The sequence below is a fragment of the Bubalus kerabau genome, chromosome 17 (assembly GCF_029407905.1).
Source record: "Bubalus kerabau isolate K-KA32 ecotype Philippines breed swamp buffalo chromosome 17, PCC_UOA_SB_1v2, whole genome shotgun sequence".
Classification (NCBI taxonomy): Eukaryota; Metazoa; Chordata; class Mammalia; order Artiodactyla; family Bovidae; genus Bubalus; species Bubalus kerabau.
The window spans coordinates 42,452,649-42,467,841 of record NC_073640.1 but is presented as its reverse complement, the minus strand read 5'-3'; the positions used below and the strand labels follow the sequence as shown (position 1 = coordinate 42,467,841).

At 38.2% G+C, this 15,193-nt stretch overlaps 1 protein-coding gene across 2 annotated transcripts in view; it reads right to left on the bottom strand.

Moving 5' to 3' along the window:
• AP1G1 (adaptor related protein complex 1 subunit gamma 1) overlaps positions 1–14,923 on the bottom strand; it is an 81,183-nt gene extending 66,260 nt beyond the window's left edge. The window contains exon 1 of one of the 2 annotated variants that reach the window (XM_055553672.1): positions 14,359–14,923. The gene's annotated coding sequence lies outside the window, so the exon portion shown is untranslated. The other variant, XM_055553673.1, reaches the window with a different exon arrangement.
• Positions 14,924–15,193: the final 270 nt, after the last annotated feature.

Below are 15,193 nucleotides of genomic sequence, written 5' to 3'. Positions count from 1 at the left end.
TTCCAGGCAAGAATACTGGAGTGAGTTACATTTCCTGTTCTAGGGGATCTTCCTGACCCAGGGATCAAACCCTCATCTCCTGCATCTCCTGCACTGACAGGTAGATTTCTCAACACTAAGCCACCTGGGAAGCCCCTACGTAGCACAGTACCAGTACTCATTCAAAACCTTTAGAGGAGAACGGAAATAAATTTTCTGGATTTTAGAAAGGTAATATAGTACCTACACAATACGTTATAATTTGCCCATTAGGTCTGGAGCATCTGTTCTATTATCAAACAATATTTCTGCAGTAACACATAAGAATATTCACACCAAGGAGAGAAATAAATACTATAAACAGCCTCACATCTGGTCAGATCAGACTTTAACACCAAAAGAATTATGAAGAACGTCTTTTGGCAATTTCAGGACTGATAAGAGATGATGTACCCTTATTCAATGACCCTATCACTGTTTAAAACAACATAAAATTACTTAGGTTTATATGCCAGCTCCACAACTTATTAGCTGTGTCCTTGTGTAAATGTCTTAATCTCTCAGAATTCAGTTTCCTCGTCTCTAAAATGCGGAGAGTATCTACCTCAATGAATTGTTACAAGAAACAAACCAGAATACACATAAAAGTCTTAGCAAAGTGCCTAGCACGTAGTAATCACTAAACGAATGTTGGCTACATGAACAAATCACCCCTGAATAAAATAATCTTGAGTAAAAACAAGTTGCAGAAAGACACACAGAATTAATATTTATAAAAGTTTAAAAGACATGAAAGTATGATCTACTAGATTCTTTAGATCTACTACAAAAATGCAGTAAGAGTACATGTGTAACTGGGGACTGCCCTGGGGGTCCAGTGGCTAAGACTCTGTGCTCCCATTGCAGGGGCCTGGGTTCAATCCCTGGTCGGGGAAACAGATCCTATATCCCGCAACCAAGACCTGGGGCAGCCAAATAAATAAATATTAAAAAAAAAAAAAGAGTGTATGTACAGTTGAATCACTTTGCTGTACACCTAAAACATACCTCAACTGTGAAAATGCAGTAAAAGAATAAGAATGTGTATGCCAAAGACAATCATCTGGGAAAGAGGGGACTCTGACTGGGGTAGTACACAGGAAGCTTCAGCTACATTGGTGGTATTTTACTTCTTGGACTAGGCAGTAGGTAAATGAATGTTTATTATTATTTTCCATGTGCTTTATATCTGAAATATTTCTAAAAATTAGATTCAAATACATCCATGTATTAGACATATGTAATGAATGCTGTAGACCACATTACCTATTTTAATTACGATGTAGATTTCCTTATTTTTTCAAAGTGTTTACTTGCTTTTCAAATACTCAAAAACCATGAGATTCCTCAACATATAACAGGTTAAACATCTATCATAAAAAACAATAACTCTATCCTTTAAAATAAAAACGTAAGATACAATGTATAGTAATGACTCAGCTATACAGAACATAGCTGAGAATCTAAAACACATTTTTATAATCTCATGCAGCCAACAGAGAGATTCACATCAACACATATCGACCTGGAACATGTACTTTATTTGCAGGTTCTTATTCAGCTTTTTCCAGAATAGAACAAATTAGAAAACTGGAAGAAAAACTGAAGAGAGTGGGAGCCAGGAGAAAGTTGTTTTGGGAAAGGACACTGATGATAGTTAAACTGTCACCTAACAGCAAGGGGGAAAAAAAAACGGTTGCAAAACAAACAAATAAAATTTATATCTAACTGAAGCAAGCATTCAAAAGCATAATAGCAAGATTCATAAATTCTGGAGATCTGCTATAACAATACAGTGCCTGCTGCTGCTGCTAAGTCGCTTCAGTCGTGTCTGACTCTGTACAACCCCATAGGCTCCCCCGTCCCTGGGGTTCTCCAGGCAAGAACACTGGAGTGGGTTGCCATTTCCTTCTCCAATGCATGAAGGTGAAAAGTGAAAGGGAAGTCGCTCCGCCGTGTCCAACTCTTCGCGACCCCATGGACTGCAGACTACCAGGCTCCTCCATCCATGGGATTTTCCAGGCAAGGGTACTGGAGTGGGGTGCCATTGCCTTCTCCGATACAGTGCCTATACAATATTATATTGTGCAACTGAAAATTTGTCAAGAGGACAGCGCCTGCTGTATTCTAAAAAATACAAACAAATATTCTAAAAATTCCACAATCTAGAAAAAAGATTGTGCCCTTTACCGATTTCTCTTATTAAAAATTATAGATGATTAATCAAAAAGGAAAAGACCAAATCACTGATAAATCTCTACCTTTGACTTCCACAATAATTACCTTGATTTACAACTTTTTAAAAAAAATCCAAAATTAAAGCATTTATCTTATACACACTTAAGACACACACAGAGCATAGCAGTCTGAGGACACTTAGTGTGCTAGTAAAAAGTCTTCAACTCTCCCTGAAGTCCTAGGAATATTAACAAGTTAAAAACAGTACCATATTCAGTTTTTTTAAATAAGATCATGGCTCATCAAGGAATGGCTCATAAAGATCAACATTTAACATTTAAGGCAGAAGGTAGAAAAAAACTGAATATAAAGTTATATCCTAACTCATCAAATTATATACACTGTTGTTTAGTCACTAAATTGTGTCCAATTCTTCACAACCCATGGACTGTAATCTGCCAGGCTCCTCTGTCCATGGGATTTCCCAGACAAGAATACTGGAGTGGGTTGCCATTTCCTTCTCCAGGGTATCTTTCCAATCCAGGGATCGAACCCAACTCTCCTGCACTGGCAGGCGGATTTTTTACCACTGAGCCACAAGGGAAGCCCAAATTATACATTAAATATATACAATTTTGTGTATATCTCAATAAAGCTGCCCTAAAAACTAAAGCTAACAGTTACATGAAAATAAAACAGTATCCATGGAATAACCAATTTCTAAAAATTATATAGTTCAAATACTGTCCACTCTCATTCATTTAACTACCTGATCCATCAAAGACTGAGAAAGATATATTTAAGTCTATTACCATGATTATGTTTTGTCAATTTCTCTTTTTACGTCTAACACATTTAGTATTTCAATGGTTTCAGTCAATGCCTAAATATCCACATGTTTTATATGTACATGCTTGCACATATTTTCAAAATAAAATGTCCCTCTTTGTTATCTTTTTAAAAACTAAAAATAAAAAGTAAAACACTTAGTACGACAAGGATGAAAAGCAAACACAAAAAAATTAAGTCTGATTTGTTAAGGAACAGGAGCTGTGGACAAATGTATTCTATTTTATTAATGTATTCTATTTTATTAACATATTCTATTTTTAATAAATGTATTCTATTTAATAATTTGATAAATAAGGATGAAAACAAAAAAAGGAAGTATAAAATTCATTTTGGAAAAATTTCTATCCAAAATGGTTAAACAAAATTGGGTTTTGAAGCTTAAAACTAAATTAGTATTATTTTACATATCAAAGTAATCAAAACTATAAATGCTTCATATAGAAAAGAAAATTTTTAAATAGTAGAAGAGACCAGGGAAAAAAAAGACTGCAAATGTTCCAATTCACCTAAATCTTATCCCTAAAATGGAGAAAATAGTTACTTTCCAAAGTTTCCACAAAACCCTTTGTAGGATAAAACCATCAATACCATCTCCAAGCCATGATCACCTCTTTTTTTTCCTCTGAAATACCTATTTTTCCCACTCATATACAAGCTCCCTAAAGCCTGATTCTTGATTATTTTATTAATCCTTATATTCCCCTTGCCTGAAGAGTAGGAACTGAACAAATAATGCATTTATTGAATTCTGAAGAGTAGAAGAGCCTTATTTAAAGAAAATGTACTTGTCCTTTCCAGAGAATACAAAATAAAGTGCACTGGATCCTCACTAACAGCTATAGAAAAGGCATCAGGACTTGACCCAGTCCTCTATTCTATCATACTTATTTAACTTTCTTCCCACTCCTGACCTCACACTCTCTGGCTGTGAGCGCTGAGCTGACAGCCGACAAATACATAAAGGGTGGGATTCCCACTGCTATCTGATTCTGCTTCCTCTAAACTTAAAGGTATTTGAACTCTAAATCTAAAAAGAAATCCCAAGTTAAAAGTGATTTTTCAATATGAAAATTATCTCCTTTTCTAGACACCCACTGTACTTGAAATCTTTCTTGATAAACAGTAAGAAAAGAAATAAAATTTATGTTAACTTTACCACCAATCACAGACTTCTAAGTATGGCTGAGAGTGCTCAAGGGACCCAAATTAACACTGGGCAAAACCCTCCAACAGAAGTTGCCATGTTTCTCTCTCACTCTCCATATGACCTATACTTTCAAATTACACTCCACACAAAACCCCTATTTCAGATTTTTATCTCATATGTATATTTGAATTGCTTTGGTATATTTAAAACTTGCAAAAATACCATGACCAAAATAGTAAGAAAGCTTAATAGTAAGAAACTTAAACCAAACTAATCAACAGTATTATGCTTCAACCAGATTTTTACTTTACAATGTATCTTACAGACACTGCAGCTGCTGCTGCTAAGTCGCTTCAATAGTGTCCGACTCTGTGCGACCCCACAGAGGGCAGCCCACCAGGCTCCTCCACCCATGGGACTTTCCAGGCAAGAATACTGGAGTGGGGTGCCATTTCCCTCTTGATTACAGACACTACCTGTCATTAATCTGACTTAGCTGTGCTCTCTCACTGTCTGTGTTCTTGTGGTTTTCTTTCTTTGGGGTAAAGTGGGCAGGGAGGGGGAAGCAGCACACATCTATTTCTCCTGTATGAAGAAATGTGTTCATAGAAAGGAAATGTTCTACAGAGTGAAGAAAAAGGGGTGGCCAGTGTTAATAAATCACTGTTTGAATAGAAGAGATTAAATCTGGGGATAAGTATTTTGGTCTCTGGAGAGGCAAAACACCATTGTCAGGGACAGTTCTTTCAAGTTTCACCTTGGCCTAGAATGATAAAACACTCAAGCCCATGCAACTTTATAGGATCTGGTTTCAGGCTCACAATGCAACTTTCTGATTATTAATCACCTTCTGAAGCACCTTGCCTCCCAAACACCTCCATACAAGGAACAGAGGACCCCACAAAGTAGATACAGGTAATTCAACAGAAAAGTATAACCCCTTATGAATTACAACACTGTTATCCTAACTTACACACCAGCAAGTCTGATCAGGATGAATCATTCCTAGGTGAAATACTAAAATGGAATTTCTGGATCTTCAAGGGGAAGGCTGTGAAATGTGTGACCACATTAGGATATTACCACACCCTGTCTAAGCAGTCACCTGGTATCCCTCTATGAGATCTTAAGCTCAATTGTCCCTCAACTGTCAGTGTTATAGGAATCTTCTTTTAAACTTAATTATCCATAAGCAAAACTCACCAAACCTGAGGTTTTAAAATTAGATATATATAAATGTAAATATGCCTACTGAACAATTCAGTCACCTTAATTCATATGAAAAGTAATAAAGGCAAAATAAACTATGACAGATGAACATGATCAATTTGACACAAAATAAAAAGCAATTTTTCACTCTCTTAACCCTAATATTAGCAAAGATATACCATAGAGGCCTCAATTATCAAAAACGGTCACAAAATGCTTCAAATAAAATCTTAATTTTTTTAAAGATACGCCCTAAAGGGTAAGATGAACTCTCATGTGAAATGCTGGGCTGGATGAAGCACAAGCTGGAATCAAGATTACCAGGAGAAATATCAATAACCTCAGCTACGCAGATGACACCACCCTTATGGCAGAAAGCGAAGAGGAACTAAAAGCCTCTTGATCAAAGTGAAAGAGGAGAGTGAAAAAGTTGGCTTTAAACTCAACATTCAGAAAACTAAGATCATGGCATCTGGTCCCATCACTTCATGGCAAACAGATGGGGAAGCAATGGAAACAGTGACAGACTTTATTTTTTGGGGCTCCAAAATCACTGCAGATGGTGACCGCAGCCATGAAGTTAAAAGATGCTTCCTCCTTAGAAGAAAGGCTGTGACCAACCTAGACAGCATATTAAAAAGCAGAGACATTACTTTGCCAACAAAGATTCGTCTAGTCAAAGCTATGGTTTTTCCAGTAGTCATGTATGGATGTAAGAGTTGCACTATAAAGAAAGCTGAGCACCGAAGAATTGATGCTTTTGAACTGTGGTATTGGAGAAGACTCTTGAAAGTCACTTGGACTGCAAGGAGATCCAACCAGTCCATCCTAAAGGAAATCAGTCCTGAATATTCATTGGAAGGACTGATACTGAAGCTGAAACTCCAATACTTTGGCCACCTGATGCAAAGAACTAACTCCCTGGAAAAGATCCTGATGATGGGAAAGATTGAAGGCAGGAGGAGAAGGGGACGACAGAGGATGAGATGGCTGGATGGCATCACCGACTTGATGGACAAGAGTTTGAGCAAGCTCCGGGAGCTGGCGATGGACAGGGAGGCCTGGCGTGCTGCTGTCCATGGGGTCGCAGAGTGAAACACGACTGAGTGACTGAACTGAATTGAACAAGTAAGATAAATCTTAAGGAAGATATCTGTACCTCATGTGAATATAGGTGCTTTAACTTCCATATATTTTGATATATTTCATATAATGAACATGCATAATTTGAGAATTCTTGCTTTAAAGATTCAAATTGACAAAAACCACAAGAATGGATGAATAAAGCAAAACTGCAAACTTTCAAAATAAAAAGGTGGCACTCATCCTAAAAGGCTAGAGTCACAGTTATCTATGGGCACTTTTCTACAGATGACTTTAGAAAGCTATGAGAAAGTGACTTAATACTAAGACAACAAATTTTCCCTAGCATATTCTTCACGAATCCAAGTTCTGTTAATTTGAGATAGCCAAGAAGTGGGTGGAGAGGAGAAGCACTGGTCTATAGGAAATGAAAGATTCATTTTTAACCTATGTTTGACATTAGTTAGAAATGGGGGGGGGGGGGAGTGGGGGTTGAAGTTCCACTGATAACCGAGTCAAAAATTGTAAAATATCTAGGAATAAATTTAGCAATAAAGGTACATGAACTAGATGAAGACAACTACTAAATCTACGAAATCTTTACTGAAGAAACTAAAATAAGACCTCAATAAATGGAAACATTATAATATGGAAAAGTTATCATTATTTAAAAATGTCAGGCCTTCCAAAATTAATACATGAATATAGTGCAATTCCAAACAGTGACTTGGCTTTTTTGAAGCTTTCTGAACTCAACAGAATTATATTCAACCAATATAGATAAGAATAAATATTTAAGAATAGTCAAAAAAACTTAAAAGTACAGTGACAGGAGCGCTTAACAGAGCGTTAACTTTCTATATAAAGCTATAATATTCAAAACAGCAAAATAATGGTACAGGAAGAGTAAAACAGAACATCCAGAAATAGAGCAAACATATATGGGAACGTAACATATGATAAGGCAGCATTCAATTCATTGAAGAAAGGATGGTTTATTTAGTCTGGACACAGCTGGCTCTCTACACAAAAGAAAATCATATAAGACCCCTTACTTTATACCAGATAAAATTTAACTCTAGATTAATAAATTCATGTGTTATACACAAAGAATTAATATACCATGAGATGTTCCTGCAAGATACAAGAAAAAGAAAAATGAAGCAAGGGCATGAACAGGCAATTCACAGTAAAGGAAATCCAAAAGACCACAAAACATAGTAAAAGAGACTAGCTCCAGCAATAATCAAGGAAATTAAAATTAAGACAAAACTGAGAAACCATTTAGCAACTAGCAGACCAGCAAAAATAAAATTAAGTAATGTCATCTAAAGATGTGACATTATGAACCCACTGCTAGTGGAAATGGAAATTATGACAACCTACTAAAAGAGTAATCCAGCAATGGTAACCTTTAAAATATAATTCCTTTAATTCAGAAATCCCACCTAAGAGATTCCACTCTGTAGAAATAAGAGCATCAGCAAATAAAGGGACATGTAAAAGGTCGTCTAGTGCACTACTGTTTGTAGTGCAAAAATCTCGGAACAGCCCAAACGTATACAAGAAAATGACTGAATAAATTATGTAGAGTACATCCACACTGGGAGACATGATAGGGTTTCCTTTTTTTAATTGGAAGATAATTACAATGCCATGTTGGTTTCTGCTGTACAACATAAATCAGCTGTAAGTAGAAGTAGACATGTATCTCCTCCCTCTTGAGCCTCCCTTCCACCCTCCCATCCCACCCCTCTAAAACAAGGTAGCATTATACTTACTGACCATGAGGTGTTAAGGAAAGTTTCAGTTACAGAGTAACATAAAAAGTATGATCTACCCTTTGTAAAAACAAAGCACGCCATGTATGTACATTAATGTTGTATGTACAGTACTTAACCAAGCGTGGAGAGGTACTGGAGTATACTCAAAACCTGGTAAAATGGTTGGGGAGTAACAACAAAGCGGCTGGGGAAATGAACAGGTTTTTTTTTAGAAGTGTGTCTTTAGTTTTTTTTTTTTAATTTATTACAGTGGACATCTATTATTTTGTAAATAGATTAAGAACTTTTTAAAAACGCCTCAGCACTGTTAAAGTAGAGCCTTCAAAAACAGTGGGAAAGTCGATAACAAATCACTAAACTATCAACATATTCCCATTCTGAGGAAAAAGACTGAAGTTCTCAGCTTACTATTAGTTCCCTGAGCATAATGAATTACATAACAGGTATTCAAAAGAAAGAAAAAAGATGGCAGGCAGAGCAAATTTCTTTGCTGTCACTTGAAACTTTGGCAAAACAAAGGGTCTGAGTAAATTACAAGTAGAATAGGAAAATATCCATTTTGGAATTAAATATCTAAATAATATTTCCAAAGACACACAGATAAGGTTTTGTATATGTTCTAAATCTGAAAATAAATTTCAATAACATCAACTCTATCAGTCGCAAGTAAATGACCTGCAGTCAACTCCTATGAGATTCCCATGTGGCTCAGTGGATAAAGAATCTGCCTGCTATATTGGAGACACAAGAGACTTGAGTCTGACCACTGAGTTAGGAAGATCCCCTGAAGGAGGGCATGGCAACCCACTCCAGTACTCTTGCCTGGAGAATCCCAAGGACAGAGGAGCCTGGCAGGCTACAGTCCATGGGGTCACACAGAGTCGGACACGGCTGAAGGGACTCTGCATGCACACACGTGCTATGTACTAGGGATGCCATAAATTAAGATAGTTCTTGTCCTTTGAAGATCAGGACTAGTAAACAATTGCACAAACACTAAAAAAAAAAAAATACTACAATCCTTTGCCTGGGGTAGAGAGGAAGAAAGAATAGATTCATTAGTTGGAAGGGAGAAAGAAAAGCATTCCAGGTGTAAGCCGAACAGGTACAATGAATGAAAGAACACTTAAGTGCTCAAGGAACAACAAAAGTTCAGCGTGCGTAAATAAAATAACACACCCAAATGACAGCAGAGTCAAATTATAAGCAACTTCCTCATTCTACTTTCTTAAATAATGAACACCATTTATTAAACGTTCATCATGTAAAGCTTCTAAAGAAAATACAGTGCCCATGCCTTCACTGATAGAAATACACATTTTCAAAAGTTACATACATTGATTGAGTACTAACAGAAAGGAGTCCCAGGTGGTTCACTGGTAAAGAACCCGCCTGCCAACAGAGAAGACAAAACAGACACAAGTTCAAGTCTTTGGTCAGGAAGATTCCCTGGAGTAGGAAATGGCAGCTCACTCCAGTATTTTTGCCTGGAAAATTTCATGGACAGAGGAGCCTGACAGCCTTCATTCAGTCCATGGTGTGGCAAAGAGTCAGATACAACTCAGCGACTATTAGAAAAAGAGGCTCTTCCTTCTTCTTTTATTTGTTTCTTGTTTATTTTCTGGCCACACCATGACGCATCTAGGATCTTGGTTCCCCAACAAGGGATTGAACCCAAGCCTCCTGCAGTGCAATCAAGAGTCTTAACCACTGGTCCACTAGTGAACCCCAAGGCTCTTTCTTCTTACAATAGTTTTCCTTCAATACTCAGACCCCAAAACCCCTAACAATAACTACAAAGATTCAATTAACTCTACACAGTGTACCTATTTCTTCCTCAGTTTCCCCATCCATCTCAAACCAGTATTTTCACTATATTTTAAAAGTATCATGTTTTCAAAAATTTCAAAAAGTGGGAAGGGAATCTCTTGTGCAGACTTTAAAAAGGAATTTTAAAAATTAACTTCCCTTCCTTCTCTTCAGCTTGAAACTGAACAATTTCCCAAGAGTAAGGTTTAGCAAGCAGAAACTAAACTGAGATGTAAAAACACTAGTGGAACTTCTTTTGAGTTGTACAACTGTGTGATCATTTACGAAAGTTAAATCTTACGATCAAATAGTGTACACCATCTATGCTATGATATTCTTAATTTTAACCTAAACGCTGACAAGGAGACTACAAATGTTTTACATCTCCAAAGATTAATAAGCACATGCCTTTCTCATATTTGCTCTTTCCAAGAATCTATAACATTAATCTCAAAGCCAGACAAGCTGCACAGCCTAGGATGCTCAGCCCAACACAATCAGCTACACAGGCAAACTGGAGTGAGCAAAGCAACGGATTATCAGGTTACACTGTGACTGCTGCACTGTAACAACAAAGAAAGGGGGGTGAACACTACTTGCCTTTAAGATGTCTTTAATTATTAATAAAGTACAAAGGTCACATATGTTTTCTTCATCTTTTAAAAAAAATCTTTTTTCTTTCTAAGCCTGTTTTTCACTGGCAACATTTATAACTCATTAATTTTCTTCTCCAATAGTTAGAGTAGTTCAAAACAAAACCCCACCAAAAAAGGCTAAACTTCAAAGTACCTAGTAAAAAAAGCATTTCTCATTTTAATCATATTATCCTAACCCTTGCCCTTTTTGTACAAAAGTGTTAGTTAATACTGACTCAACAAGTTTGGCAAGTGTGGGGTTTTTTTTTTCTTCCACTTTTGGACCCTTCAAACTCTGACAGATTGTTCTAGTGACCAGAATTCATAGCAAATTAAGTATTTTCAATGACTCCTTCAGTGAAGAAAAACCTTATATGTATTTTAAATGTAGAAATGATGCCTTTACTGAAACAAAATTTTCTATACAAAAAAGCAAATCAAAGAATCCAAAAGAATCCAAACTATCACTTTTTGCCAAAAATGATTTTCAAAACCTGTAAGCCAACAAATATAAGCGCTTACATAAATCTATATGTTCTCTTAATTTTAAAACTGCTTACTACTTTAATGGGCTTCCCTGGTGGCTCAAGCAGATTCTTTACCACTCAGGTGGTAAAGAATTCACCTGCAATGTAGGAGACTTGGGTTTGGTCCCTGGGTCAGGAAGATCCCCTGGAGAAGGGAATGGCTACCCACTCCAGTATTCTTGCCTGGAGAATTCCACGGACAGAGGAGCCTGGCGGGCTAGTCGATGGGGTCGTAAAGAGTCAGACACTACTGAGCAACAAACACACAGCTACTGTAACATCATCCTGCATGAAAGAAACTGAACAAGTAACAAAAGGATGAAAGTCAAAATCAAGAACTGAAAACAATTCATAAAGGAAGACCGAAAGACAAGCCCCTAAAACAGATAAAACAAGTTGCTGCAGGTTGAAGAAAGGTAATAGTTTTAGATTTTCTGAAGCTAAATCCAAATTAGTTTTAAAGTCTTGATATCAATTACATCCTGCTGTATATACAAAATTTTTAAATCCTCATCAAATGCAAATAAGGAGATTAAGCATTTTGATAATCTGTTTTGGTATGTGTTTTCCCAATTCCATTTTTTTAATTAAAAATAATCTTTTGGAAAATATTCGTTCAACTTTTTCAATTTGCATAGAATTATTACAAATCACAAAAACATAAGTTTTTGTTTTTGCACACGACTAATCTCAAGACTCAAGACCACTTTTAAAAATAAATAGTATGATGAAATATCACCAAAGCATTGCTGACAATTTTTGTACTTTATATTTTCACTCTAAAATTCATCTTCAAATCTAGAATTGCTGTCAGTGAAACAGATCAAAGAACAAGCAACTGCTACAAAAGAAATTAATGTTTCCTAAACAATGTTTATTTCAAGTATGGAACCCCAACAATCCCTTACACCAAGTAGACATTCAAGTATGATCAATCAAAGGTGCACTAAAATAAACAACACTTATCATTTGCAAGGCAAAAGGATGCTTTCTCCAACTGAATGCAAACTACCCAAGAATGAATGACATTTAAATACCAGTACTTAATGCCATGAAATGAACTAACACCCATCTGATAGCTCGCCCAATATTTAATATTAGGAGTATTTGATAGTGTAACTCAGAAATCAACATTTCAGTAGCAACTACAAGGCGATACTCAGTATATGAGTGCTGCTGTGTTTAGTCGCTCAGTCCTGTTCGACTCTTTGCAACGCACCAGGCTCCTCTGTCCATGGGGATTCTCCAAGGCAAGAATACTGGAGTGGGTTGCCATTTCCTCCTCCAGGGAATCTTCCCAACCCAGGGATCGAACCCAGGTCTCCAGCATCACGGGCAGATTCTTGACCATCTAAGCACCAGGGAAGCCCAAGTATATGAGTGAGGATTCCATTTATCTTGTTAGACAGCCCTTTAAACCAAAAAGAGACTCCATGGCTTTAAAGTAGATATACAAACAGGAAATAAAACATTTTTGAAAAGTCTCCTGAAAACAAATACCAAGAACACTGACTATTTACAATGAAACATTCACTCTTCTACTGAGACATCATATGACTAGTACAGGAATTAATCTACCTGATAATAACCTGATAAGAATAATGCACTTATACAGGGATTAGGATTTCAAGTATTGAAAGATTTGGTCAAGTTCAAGTTATAAATTTAAGTTTCAGCAGTCACTAGGGTACCATCTCAAATAATTTACATCTCTCTTTTGCAGATGTGAAAACCCAGGCTGAGATGCAACAGAGGTGACTCAGTCACGCTCATTTAATTTGAATTATAGGAAATAATCAGTGAATTATAGTGAAATGCTTTTTATTCAAGTATGCTATACTGCAAACATACCTCAAGAATAGAATGAAAGTGGTGAAACTATGGGTGCCTGGAGAGGCTTTATTTTTAAAGCAAAGGTTAAAGTGTATACAGTATGATAAGCATTATGGGGAACAGTAAAAGTGAATATTTAAAATCCAACTATCCCCAGAAAAATACCATACACGAAGTCAATCCAAGTATTTTTTCGGAGTTAATCATCGAAGAACACTACTGTACAAACCACTTGAAAGTTAAAATCACTAAGAAATCGTCACTCCTCTCTTCTGTTAACTAATCCCTGCAGTATCTAAAAAAAAATTACTTTCCCTTCTACCAATGTCAGACTAAGATTCTTCTTCACAGGCAGATTGCCCTGGGCAGGGATACACAGCATCAACAAAAATATGTTAAGTGTCCAAAAGTACCCAGAAGCTACGTGTTCAGCCCAGGAAGGGATGAGAAAATACAAATGAGAAAACATTTGACAGCCTCTCCCTACCATCTTCCCCCAAAAAACCCTTTACTCAGTTTTATAAACATGTACTGTTGAAGCACACTCTTGAGCGAGTGGTTCGACGAATCTCCTACACCAAACCCTAACTGAGAAACACAACCAACCGTCCCGACTCTGTCAAACCGCCAAGAAAATCGGGAGAATTATTAATAACTGATGCCTGCAGGATCAGGACTTTCAGAGAAGGGTAACCAATGTATTCGCAGGTGAGTTTAAGAAAAAAGATGGGGGGAACCCCAGAAAATTGGGAAAGTTGGTCGGAAGGTTAGAGAGAGGCGAGGCCGACGTCCAGTTCAAAGAGAACGGCAATGCGGATGCAGACAACGATTAACTAACTGAGCATTTGGAAATACAAAAGAGAGTTTCACGAAAGACTTGACTAGGATGCAAGATACAAGAACACTGATACGTGGCACACAGAAGACACGCGGAGGAGGGACCCGCCCCGCTAACCCCAGGCTCTCTCAATGAGTCCTCAAAGGAGGAGTGCAGCCTGAGAAAGTCAATGGGTCCAAGGAGGCCCGTACCGGCCGGGCAACGCCATAACACAGACGCAGCCGCGTGCGGAGCCTCCGGGTCTGAGGCCTCGGGGTTGGCCCTCAAAAAGTCGGAACCACCCCTGTGCTCCCGGTCTCTCCTGGCCCAGTCTCTGTCTTCTCTTCTCACCCTCCACGATCTGGGACCGGACCCCTGGGATAGACAGGAAACTTCCGGCCGAGCGCTCCTGGCAGGCGCAGAGTAAAACAAGAAGTATTATCTTAGCGCCGCGACTGACACTCACCGGCCCGAAACCTCGAATGAAACCAGCAGCTCCGGGGGCGGTGGCAGCAGTGGCAGCAGGAACCGAACATCCAAAATGGCGGCTCCCTCGGCCTCACCACCGCTACTGCAGGCGGAGGGATCTTAGGTGGGAAGGAGTTTTTAACTAACTTTGAACACTATCACAGAAACTTAGGTCCCTATCTCTCTCTGCTTGTCGGTCCCGCGTCCCCAGACTGCAACTTCTCGTGCTTCCCTTCTCCTATTATCCAAGAACTCGGACCCCACCGAGGACTATTTGCCAAGGAGGAGGTGACTGCTCCTGGAAGAGCGACGCAAAGCGTAGCAAGGTTCGGGGCTGTCACTGATGACGCGAGACGCCGCTGCCGAGTCACCGCTGCGAAGAGTCTGAGCGAGAAAGATCCGATGGACCCCAGAGCCCACGAACATTGGTTCCGCCTGCGGTGGGATGGGAGCTGGGCTACCAGGAAGTGGTGGGGTCACCTGAAAAGGGTGGGGCTAGCAAGGTAGCGGAGGACATGGGGAGGCGAGGCAGGTAGAGGTGGAGAATGAGCCTGGCTGAGCTGGTCCTAATCCACCAGAACCCCAAATTCTTACCTATCACTTTTGAGACCTTAGCTTTCTCTGTAGGTTAACTTTAGGATCATGCTCCAAGTAGTCTTGGATTCTGAAGTTTTATGTCATCTTTGCAACGCATTTTATAAAAATAAGAGAGGATGTCACAGAAGAATAGATTTCAAGCACACCATCACCTGTCAACCTTTGACATTGAACAAGACATTTAGATTCTCTGGGTCTCAGTTTCCTCATTGTAAAAAGAGATTTGTACTAGTGGT